The following is a 12,380-nucleotide window of genomic DNA, read 5'->3' on the forward strand; positions in this document are numbered from 1 at the left end:
GCTGGACCATTGCATGGAAATACGGGTCCAGTTGCCCTGAATTGTGGCAATAATTAGATTGGGAGTTCCCTTGAATGTACAGACACATAATAAGAGGCAGTTCCTGCCCTGTAGATCTAACGTGCTGCATAAAGACATAATTATTCTTGCTACCCCTAGAAACAAGAACTTGGGTAAGTCAGTGTGTGTTGGGGGTAGGAGGGAAGGTAGAAGACCAGAGAAACACTAGCAGGCAGGTGTGACCATCCAGGAATGGTAGATTTTATTGTGGCGCACATGCAGCTAGAGAGCAGCGCACAATCCAATAGTGGACCATGCCATTTAATGATACAATTATCCCAGCATATGACATTCCACAGTGCATATTGGTTAGTGTCTATCTACGTCCCAGGGATTTTAGTTCCTCAAAGGTGAAAAGTCAATCCCATCATGCATTAGAATGAAACACTCCTAACTTATATATTGTTCTCTCCCTGTTCAAGCCTTTTAACTGATCCTCGTCATTCACCAGTTAATACACACCAAGCACTGAATCTAGACACTCCTTTTTCCTGAGGCTGGAGGTTATTAGCAGAGTGGAGTTCATGAAGATCACACTGGCCCTTGGGATCTATTAATAGGGTTGTGAAGGTAAAAATCAGTATAGACAGCCCAGTTCTCACTCTTTCTCTTGGATGGGTTTCAAAAGCAGGGACCCGATAGTGAAAGCATTCGCTCAGAACTTCATAGCACCTACAGCCTGCACCTACATCTCTTATAGACGAGCGATAGACAAGAAGGATCCTCAGTTGGTGTGAATCAGAAGAGTTCCAGTGATTTCAAGAGGATCTGTCCCATGCATGGAATCAGTTTAAGGATACTAATGGAGTATATTTAACAGGCCCTAACATATACCAGACAAAACGCTGAAATCTCTACAGCAAAACCACCTAAACCCACAGCAGATGAGAAGATGAGGTTAACTGTGTCAAGCACGGGGTCTTGCTTTTCATATCATGGTAGCTGGAAGCTACTTCCGCTTTGGCGGCCAATGATGTGGTTGTTTCTGTTGCTGCTCTTCCACAGGTGAAGATGGTTGCACAAAAGGGGGACCTTCTGGTTCATGGATTGGTGGTGGGCATCGTCCCGGTTCCGGTTCCGGTTCCGGTTCCGCTTGCTGATATTCCTTTGATGTTTCCATTTCTGGTGCCGGCGGTAGGGTTGGTGGATGTTTGTATTGCTGGTGGTCTGGTTGTAAATATTCTATTTCTTTAACTTCTGGTGGATTTGATTCTGGTTCTGGGCATAGTATTGGTTCTGGTTCTAGTTCTGGAGCTGGTCCAAGAGGCTGGTTCAGTGGCTGCTTATACTCCTCCTGTAGCCCCTCTTCTTCCTGAGGTGAATTTTCTGGTTCTTCGACTGTTGCTGGACATGGTTCTGGTACTGCTTCTGGGGTCGGTGCCGGTTCTGAAGTGGCATTGCTCAGTGCCGGTGGCAGGGTGAGAGTTTGCTTGCGTTGCTGCTGGTTTTGCCGTGAAGCCATCATCTGCAGTTCAGGGAAACCTGGGAGAAATGTTGGATGGTTTTTACATTTGCTACACAAATGCCAATGAGATCGAAGGTGGGTGTTTTAAAACACACTCTTGGGTGTTTTAATGATGTCTTAAGTTCTGGATGAAAACGTGCTGGACCTGCATCTGCATTGCCCCACATCTTGTGCAGTTACTCACATTGGAGCAAGTCAAAAATGGGAAAAGGGGGCTGGGGCTTCCAGAGTAAAATTCTGACTTGTCATTTAAAAAAAAGTAAATGGAAAATTTTCAGCTGAAAATTTAATATAAGGTGTCTCGTGCTGAAAAATGTCCTGGTTTTGGTTTTCTGGTGGGACATTTGTTTTTTAAGGAAAGAAGCCCAACTAAGAAAAAGGCTTAGTCAAAACCCAATTTTCCATTCTGATGAAAAATGTTCAGCCAGCCCTGGTTCACACAGTAGATGTAAACTACTAAAATCACAATGGCAGGATTCAAATAACTGACACAGGGCAATGGAGACTCAGATCTAGAATAAGTCCCTTCCTTCCAATTCCCTTTACCCTTCCAGTTCCCCTTGCCTGTCCCTCCTTCGGCACTGCCTTCCTCTAGGTCTCACTCACTTCTGCCCTGCCCCTTCCATCTCCTAGACCCTTGGCTTTGAACATTTTATAACCACCCTTATTACTATTATTTTTTGCATTGCAATAACATTATGCAGAACTTCTAGACTAGGATGCGGGCCCCATTGTGCTAAGCAAAATACTCCCATAAAACCAAAAGACTTCTCCGGCAATCTTCCCTTTTGTTCTCCGGCAATTCATCGCTTTCCCCGTTCATTTTCCCCTCCTGCAACAATTAACCCTGGGGAATTTGTGCTCTAATCTGGAAATGTTATCAAACCCCTTTTATTTGGGCATAAGCTTTCGTGAGTAAAAACCTCACTTCTTCGGATGCATAGAATTTCTCTATGCATCCGAAGAAGTGAGGTTTTTACTCACGAAAGCTTATGCCCAAATAAATCTGTTAGTCTTTAAGGTGCCACCAGACTCTTTGTTGTTTTTGTAGATACAGACTAACACGGCTACCCCCTGATACTATCAAACCCCTTATGCACCGTCACACCAGAATGTTGCTAGCTTTTTCGTCTAAGCATGCAAAAACCACTTATGTAACCTCTGAGCACTCTGGCCTTCATTCCCTTCTCACTGACACTGGAGTAAATCAGGATTAATTCCAATGGAGACAATAGAATTACAGTTTTATGTATAGAAATAACTCCGTCAAAGTCAGCTGAGTTAGTTTGGTGCAAACCAGGAGTAACTCCATCAAGCCAATGGCATCTGGCCTATGGGAGGAAACCAAACTCCTTAACTTCGAAAGTTTGGCACCACGAGTGTTTAATCTGCCTCATCAAAATAAAATAGAAGCAATAGAAGGTTGCCAGTAATATAGTGAGCGATCTCACATTAGCACTGGCAATAAAGTCTGACACAATCATCCCATTTAATGCTAATTCACTAATAAATGCAGTATCCGCTGACTTACCCAATTCACCAGTGAGAGCAAGTGAATCAATGCGAAGGGGATTCAGGGGCTTTGGGATGAAAGAACCTTTATATGGTCCCTAAGCCCGGCCTCCCAGAAGTGAGACACTGTCCCAGGCATGAGGCCCCTGTTCTTTCACAACCCCCAAATTGACCAAATTAGTAGTTTGAGTGTCATCTGGGAGAGAAAACTCCCTTTTCTGGGGCATTTTTTATTTTAGCAACTGGTGATTTGTGTGTCAGCCCTGCCTGAAGCACAAAGGTTCGTTCACATGAAGACATTTTTCAAATTCTCTGCTTGAACAGTCAGTGTTCTCAGATCTGCCTTAAAATAAAAACGCAGGTGAGCAATGACATCTTTTGCCATACACGCAGAGAAATAAATTCACTCGGGGAGAATGAAAATGATGGGCTTGATTCTAAGTGATGCTTAGGTCACTTTTGCAATGTAAAGGGGCCTTACAGTGGGAGGAAAGAGCCCCTTTAGCATCCCTCACTGAGGAGGGAGCTTCCCCAACCATTGTGGAGCTGGGAAAAGGCTCTGATCCCAGCCTCTGGGGTGGCCAGAGCACACTGCGCTCTCGCTATTCTCTGCTTCCCAGGGGTCACAGGAAGCAAAACATAAGTTAGAGAAGCCTTGGGGCTGCCCTGGGTTACACCAGGAGCCAGGCAATACCCTAGATTGCCCCAATACAAAGGAAGCTTAAAGCCAGCGTAGTCGTCCATATACCATTCCTGATCTCAGTGCATGAATGAAGTAACTGAGAATCAGGCCCTTTGATCTGACGTTCCCATGAAAAATCACTTTTCCTTAAAGTTGGTTATTAGTTTTTAAGTCCTGTGGCACCTTATAGACTAACAGACGTATTGGAGCATAAGCTTTCGTGCATGCATCCGACGAAGTGGGTATTGATCCACGAAAGCTCGTGCTCCAATACGTCTGTTAGTCTATAATGTGCCACAGGACTCTTTGCTGCTTTATTAGTTTTTGTCACTCAAAACAGGGATGCAGGAGTCACTAGGGCCACGGAAGACCCAACCACACCACAGCACGTGGAGAAACCTTTGAACTATAGATATGTCATCGTTTCATTGTTTTCTTTAGTAAAAGAAGCAGTGGGTCTTATCCTGCCAAATACTGGCATTCCCTCCACTCCCACTGGTGGCATGTCACAGAATTGGGCCCTGTATAGAAATGAGGAGGTTTAGCCGAGATTCCCTGGGTGAATGAAAAATTTAGCAGAGGTCAGGGGAGTGGAGCAGGAACACTCAAGCTACTGGGGACGGGGGGAGAAGGTTGACCCCGAATCTTCAAATGAATCTTGCCAGTTTTAATGCTAAGCCCTTGAAACTGTAGAGCGGGATTTAGTCCTACGATCACACCTTGCAAGTTTGGCCCAGCCCTTTTGTAGGGTTTTCTCATTTGGCTGATGTGAATACAGGACTGTTAGGTAGCTGGTGATGTATTCATGCTGAGAGCCCTGACACTGCCTCATCCTTTGAGTTGCTTTGCAATTATGCCTTAATTGAGCTAAAGGCTGTTCTTCTCAATTAGTTAATGAGGTGATCTTGTAAAGCACTTTCCAGAGGAAAAGCTTTGCAGGCCCTGATCCAAAACCCAGGGAGTTTGTTATGTGTCTCAAATCCTATGGCAGCTGGTATGCTTATCTATTGCTATAAATCTCATACAAAACCATCGAGTGGCTACGAGGCATCGTCATGGTGCTGTGCCATGGAGCGGGGCCATCTTCAAGAGTTTTCCAGACGGGATACACACTCAAGCATCATTTAGTTTCATCAGCATGTCACAAAGCAACACAGAGGGGGCATGTAAGCCCAGCAATTTAAAATCATGTTGGGATGGAACATACAAGAATTGATGAACCTCAGCAGAAATGACATCTACACTACGGCAGCCTTTTTGGGGTCTACCCCAAGTGAACCTAGCTTTTGTATTCAAGGTTCACCAGGAGAGTTAAAGAGAAATATAAGGGAAGGTTTTTAAGCTTAGAATACAAAGTCACACTGTCATTTCACATGGCTGATGGGGGAAAAAAATCCTTTCATTGTCATATATTCATAGATATGTAGGGCAGGCTGAATCCATACATAATAGTGTCATAGAATTTCACCTGGCACTTCCTGCACTAAGGCCTGTAAACTGTGGTGGGAGAACCGAATTCTCCATTGCCCTGCACCTTTGTGCGGTCGTTTACACCAATGCAAAATGAATGTGAAATGCTGCAAGATCAGAAAAGGTAGCCCTTCACGTCCAACTTTGCACTGATATAAACGCGCACACAAGGTGCAGTGCAGTGGAAAATCAGGCCCCATTTCAATTTAAAGACTCCAATCGATGGAGGATATAACCTAGGAAAGGCTGAATTTACAATCTTTCCTCTGTTGCATCGTTTGGCAGACGATATGTAGACCTGGCACCTGGATGCTACAGTAATGGGTGCCTTGTAAAAATATAAAATAGATTAGACTGGCAAGCAGACAGAATGATACTAGGAAATTAAACCTATGTAATTATCTCTCTCATCCTATGAGCCGCCTCATATGGAATCCAGGTGTGTCCGCCCTTAAATAATGATGGACAAGTGAGAACAAGCAGGGGGTGGGAACGACAGGGGTATAATCAAGAGAGCAGGGCGAGCCATGCCTTTGGAGAGCTGGTTCAACCACTTCTGATTAATACAACGAAACTAAAGCCAAGAGGAGAATGCGTCCTTCAAATCCAGAGTTTTCTCCCTGCATGGAAATTTCAAAAAAACTTAATGGAGAGAAGCCAAAAGACAGCCTTGCAAACAGGCTACCTTCTCCACTACAAAATCCACTTGAAACTATACTAGGGTGACCAGACAGCAAGTGTGAAAAATCGGGACGGGGGTGGGGGGTAATCGGAGCCTACATAAGAAAAAGACCGAAAAATCGGGACTGTCCCTATAAAATTGGGACATCTGGTCACCCTAAGCTATACCCCCCTGCCATGTTTACATTATCTGACCTGCACCAGAATTATTTCTTAAAGGACTCCAGCAAGGTTGGCTGAGTGTCTTGCAATCAGATGACTGCATTCCGGAGAAGAGAATTCCTTGCACATTTGTCATAAAACTCTGCCTTTCCCTAAGGGAGATGGAAGGATTGTGTTGGTGACTAAAGTGGAGAATTTGGAGCCAGAAATCTTAAATTCTGTTCCCAATGAAACCTCCAATTCATTGTAGGAAGTTGGGAAAGTTACTCTGTTCCATGGTTTGTGAGGCTTAATCAATTAACCTTTGGTTAGTGATCTTTCCACCTGGGGAATTCTGCGCCATTGCACAATGCAGAATTTACACAGAATTACTGTTCTGTGAAGAATTTCATTTTTCCCCGCAGAATGCTGCAGGGCTGATGGCCCTCACAGCAGAGCCCAGCTCTCCAGCTTGCAAATGCAGGACACTGCCGGAGAGACGGGGAGTGGGAGCTGGAGGGTTCTGGGCAGCTGCGGTTCCCAGCACATCCTGAAGGAAAGAGGCAACATGCAGGAAACTCTGTACAGGCCCAGGACCCGGCATCAGGCTGTTTCTCTCTCTAGATCCCTGGACTCTGGGGGGTTACGGGGTGCAGGTTTCTGGGCTGGGGAGGGTGCCCCATGGCTGGGATCTGGGGGGTTGGGGATGCAGGAGTCTAGGCAGGGGGAGGGGCACCCCTCAGCTGGTTTCTGGAGGGAGTGTGTGGGTGTCTTAGACTGGAGAGGCAGAGTTTTCCCACAAGGTGGGTCCAACTGGCACATGTGACATACCCAGACTGAGGTACCCAACAAAAACATAACAGAGAAACAGGAACTAGGTTGTTGTAGGGGTTTCTTTAACTCTCTGCTTCTGGGGGGAATGTTTTTGTTGTCTGTATTGTTACAGACATACTTGAGGACAGGTATTTTGAAATAAATTACCAAAATAATTGAAACTGTTGTGATTATATTGAGTTATTTTTGACAAAAATATGCAGAATTTTGCAGAATTTTAAAATATTGTGCGCAGCATGTTGTATTTTTTGGTGCAGAATTCCCCCAGGAATAGATATTGGAACAATTGTTTTATGCCAGTTCCTCAGCTGGAATAAATCAGCCTCACTGCACTGAAATCAACCCTAAATCTAGCTCACCGTGTCCTGAGACGGTGCTAGCGCTGCTCAGACTGCTACAGGAGATCAGGTACCCTTTAGCTTCAGCAATTTGTTTTGCCTAGCATGTAGCACAGGGATATTTAAAGGCATTTAGATGCTGCTGGGCTCAGAATTGCAAGGCCAAAGGATAAAATTTTCAAAAATATCTAAGTCACTTAGCAGCCTAAAGCCCATTGAATTTCAATGAAATTGGGGCTCTCCTAAATGCCTAGGTCACTTTTGAAAATGGGATGCTCTTATGGAGCTGTGGAACTCCTTGCCAGAGGATGTTGTGAAGGCCAAGACCATAACAGGGTTCAAAAAACAACTAGATAAATTCAGGGAGGATAGGTCCATCAATGGCTATTAGCCAGGATGTGCAGGGATGGTGTCCCTAGCCTCTGTTTGCCAGCAGCTGGGAATGAGCGATAGAGAATGGATCACTTGATGATTACCTGTTCTGTTCATTCCCTCTGGGGTACGTGGCACTGGCCACTGTCGGAAGACAGGATACTGGGCTAGATGGACCTGTGGTCAGACCCAGTAGGGCTGTTCTTATGTTCTTATGTTCATGTACGTCAGTTAGGCCTTGCTGCGCTGAGCAGAGCGACACATAAATATCTTTGAAAATCTGGCCTCAGATGACTACGCCATTCTTATCAGAAGAAATGAATTGTTCCCACGGAATGTCTGCAATCCCCTCTGCCATGTATCTCTGCCTTTCCTCCCCTTCTTGTATGTGGTGTGTTCCCCTTCCAGGTTCTATGTCTGCTTGTGTGCAGCTTTCCCTTCTCTCTCATTTCGTTTCACCCTCCCTTTCCATGTAACCTCTCGTCACTCCTGCCCACACAGCTTTCCAAGGAGGTACAGATAACCCTTGTCTTTCAAACTGTGGGCCCTGAGCAGCTGGGGATCCCCTGTTTTACACACGACGCCCAATTTTAATACCACAGGATGTATGGTCTATAGGAGCGAGCACGGGCCTGGGATCCAGGAACTCTTGAGATATAATTCTGGCTCTGCCACTGTCTTTCTCTGTGACCTTGGGCAGGTCTCTTCCTCTCTCTATGCCTCAGCTTCCCCACTTGTTATATGATGATAATAATACCTCCTGCCATTACCTATCTTGTAGTGGGTAGTGAGGACTAATTAGTCGATGTTTGTGCAGTGACTGAAAGTGCTAAAAGGCTTTTCAAGTTCTGAGCATTATTATTAAATAATGATACAATCCAACCGGAAATTTTTTCATAATCTTTGCATCCCTGTAATGAGCAGTATACCAGGTCTAATGGATAGGAATTTATTCAACACTGTGTAACAACCACTTGGATGCTCCTAGCTTTGCATCTTGGTGGCAAACATAAGAGATCCTTCAATAGGACATTTCAGATCTGAATTGACGATAGTATCAACACGATGTAGCATTTTGTCATAGAGTCTCGTCTTGACTATTCATAGCAGGATGGGTGCCAAAAAGGGCTCAGTTGGACCAGGAAGGAGATCGTGATAGATACAAAGCCAGATCCATCATGGGATTCAATGAGCTAGGCTGATTTATACCAGCTGAGAACCTGGCCCACAGTTTTAAGACTTTCATCTTGGCATAATTCAGTAACTAGATTCTCCAAATTCAAATTCTCTGATTTCCATAGGGGCTGGAATGGGATCTCAGGTCTACACTGAAGCCCATCAATTTCCACAGGGATTGGTGAGAGTCCAAATGACTCTGCGGCTTGGGTCTATCGCCATGGATTGAATGAAGCATTGGCACCTGAAAAGGATTGTTTCCTAGTGTGAGTCAGGGAGGTGAATGACAAGGGATGAGGAACAAGAGAAGGCAGATGAAGGAGGCACCAGAAACAGCTATTGTTAAGTGTTGATGTCTCAGTGTTAAGTCACTACTGGAGCAAAAAACCAGAAGATACAATTGTCCCAGCATGAAGCCTCCCACAGAACAAATGAAGTTATTCAGGGGTGGAAATTGTCTCACTGAGTTACGAAGAAACTCAAGGCACATTGCAGAGCAAGGCGTTGGTCTGGAGAAGCCATTCCAGTTTCCAGGCATGTTTGTATTAGCTCTGTGAGTGTCAGGTGCTTGATGACACACAAAACGCATGGGAGTACTCTGAAAAACCACAATGTCCTCTGTCACAGAGGGGAAAAAGTGACAAGCTGCACCATCACCTGCATATGAGAGGAAGGGTGAACTTGTGGCTAAGTCCATAATTAGGATTTAGGGGATGGGGTAGAATGCGTGACTCTGCCACAGGCTTCCTGTGTGAACTTGGACAAAATATTTTAATCTCTGATAAATCTCCCGACCTTTGTCTACCTTGTCTATTTAGATTGTAAACTCTTTGGGGTTTTTACAGTTCCTAGCACAATGGGGCCCTGGTCTCCAGGTGTTACCACTACACAAATAATAAATAATAATTATAGTAAAGAGATCACCTCTCAGTAGGCAACTTCCAGGATCTATTCTGTAGTCACCAGTGTAACCCAGAATTGAATTCAATGGAATTACACTGGCATGAAACTGATGTAAATTGAGAACAGAATCAAGCCCCATTCTTAACAGGTAACCACAAACTATCCCCAGTTGAATTGAGGGATTGACTTCTTTAGGAAGTCTCCTTTACTAAACTACCCATTTTTCACAGCTCCTTGAATACTTGATTAAGACAAGTTTCACTGCATATAGTATTTGTCTCAGAAAATAGCTGCCACGTTTTATTAATACAATTCGCAGTTAAGGACAAAGTATTTATACCTTTATAGGAAAGTATTTTGTCTAAGGGGAAAAGGGACCAGGAGGTAAAGTAAGTCACGAGAGAGAGAAAAGCATTTATATTTGTTTCTTATTTATTCTGATGTTACTGTTTATCATCAAAGCATGTCACAAAACCATAAATAATTAATTAAGACTCTCAACTTGACTGGGTCAACATTTTCCAAAATTGTAACCCCAAAAAAGTGTTGTTTCTGTGATAGACCCAGGCCAGTTGGGAACAGCAGAGTAGCAGAAGGGAGATATACTGGCCACTGGATTAACAGTTTTCTGTTCCCTGACTGACCAGAGCAGGGGCTGCTCCAGGCTAATGAGAACACCTGACTCCAATTAACCTGCAAAGAGTCAGGTGAGGCCATTAAGCTAAGGTGACCACCTGACTCTAATTAAGGCCCCGCTGATACTATAAAAAGGGCTCACTCCAGTCAGGTAGAGGAGAGCCAGGGGAGAGAAAGTGTGGCTGAAGGACTGGTTAATGAAGACACCCTCAAGTTATTGATAAGGGAGCCCTAAGGTAAGGGAGAAGCAGGAGAGCTGTGGGGAAGTGTCCCAGGGAAATGTAGCAACTCTGGCAGTAAAAGGTTGGCTGCCAACAGCTGCTACCATTAGGGTCCCTGGGCCGGAACCCGGAGTAGAGGGTGGGCCCGGGTTCCCCCCAACCCACCACTACAGGAACATCTCCTGGGAGGGGAAGTCAGGCCCCTGTCAGGACAGGAGGCTAAACTGTTCTAAAACAAGCCCCTAGGGACAACAGAGACTGTGGGAGTTCTCTCACCAACCTCCTTGCTGGCTTATGATGAAAAGGGCACAGTAGACTGTAACCCTGGCCCCAGAGAGAGAAGGGCTACGTGGAGAGTCACAGAGAGCCACTGAGGCTAGCATATACCGCCTAGAAGTGCAGGACCCGCAGGGACAAGGTCAGAGCTCTGCCACACTATGTAGAGTTGGCCACTCTTTTTTTTTTTAATTCTGAGAAAATCTTTTCATGAAAATGCCTGAAAAGTTTTCAGAAAAATTCGTCACCATTTTTCAAACAGCTCTGCTCACAACCTGCTCTAGAAGAGGGCAGCATAAAAATCTTGATTTACAGGTGGAGAAATTAAGGCACACAAAGGATCAGTGACGTAGCGACATAGAGTTGAAGGCCAGAAGGACACCAGTTTTTGTAGTCTGACCTCCTGTATATCACAGGCCGCTACCACCACCAAACACTCGCACTTGCCAAAGGCACACTGTCAGAGCAGGCCCCCAGTGCTCAATCTGTTGCTCATAGCCCCCAGATCATGTCCTTTCTTGTTATGAAAACTGCTTTTTCTTAACCAGGAGACATTAGAGTTTACTGCTGGCAATTTGACACCCAAAGCAGAACTGGTTAGATGCTCAGGAAAAAACAACAACTTGGGTTTACTTTGGGTTTGAACATTTTCCAGCATCTCTGTTTTGAAGAAAGATTTTCCATAAGCAAGCCCCAGGTGAAGTTCAAAGGATTCTTGTTGATGATGAGCCATGATTCCAGAAATAAACCTATAAAGGCCACTGCTCGGCTGGTATAAATTGTCAGAGCTCTTGACGTCAGTGGTGTTGTGACATTTTCAGCCAGCTGAAGAACTGCTCCATAGGACTTAAGTGGCACAGAGGTCTTGAGCTGATGAATTCCATCCCTTTAGATCAGAGGTTGGGAGACAAAGCAAACATCTCCCAAGCCCAGCTGGGACAGGGACAACGCCAGGGCCCCACCTGCAGATGAAATAAGACAAGAAGTTGCACCAACACCATCAGCCGGTGTCCCACCCAGGTGTCCCACCCACAAACAGAGAAACAAGGATTAAAAAGAGGAAATTGCAACATAGCTAGAAACTGCCATTCCCATCACATGCCCCAAGAATGCCTCAATGCTCTCATTGCATCGTTAGCACATGGAGTTGCTCCAGAAAGGCATTACAGCCCTGATAGGAGCCTACAAATCAAATCACTAAGCCTGAAGAAAGTGATTATTGCAAGACAATCAGCTATGGTGAAATTCATCCCTGTTCTCTAGAGCAGATAGGGAGATAATGGTCCCTTTTCTCCTCCACCCCTGCAAAATATTGTCGTGCAAATGAACCAAGTTTTGTTTTCATCAAAAACCTTCCTTGAAATTTTTGTAACAAACGTTAGTTTGTTACGAGAAATTGAAATTTTGCAGTGAACATTTCCATTATGTCAAGACGCTATTGTCCATAGATAAAACATTTTGGCGGAAAAATGTTGACCAGTTCTACTCTGCTCCATGTTGTAAACCCTTATGGTCACGGAGGTCCTTTGGATTGCAACAATTTTCAAAGCATCTGCCCGGTGAACACTCAAACCAGCAAGTTGACAGCACATGGGCATGATAAGCCGATGCTT

General features: G+C 44.8%; 1 long non-coding RNA gene across 1 annotated transcript; it reads right to left on the bottom strand.

Annotated features, from left to right (window-relative positions):
* Positions 1–239: 239 nt before the first annotated feature.
* LOC128827201 (uncharacterized) lies at positions 240–3,125 on the bottom strand. Its single transcript, XR_008442943.1, has 2 exons — positions 3,057–3,125; positions 240–1,542 (listed from the first exon to the last, which is right to left on the bottom strand). It is a non-coding gene; the product is annotated as an uncharacterized LOC128827201 (long non-coding RNA).
* Between the last annotated feature and the right edge of the window lie 9,255 nt (positions 3,126–12,380).

The sequence above is a fragment of the Malaclemys terrapin genome, chromosome 21 (genome assembly GCF_027887155.1).
Source record: "Malaclemys terrapin pileata isolate rMalTer1 chromosome 21, rMalTer1.hap1, whole genome shotgun sequence".
Classification (NCBI taxonomy): domain Eukaryota; kingdom Metazoa; phylum Chordata; order Testudines; family Emydidae; genus Malaclemys; species Malaclemys terrapin.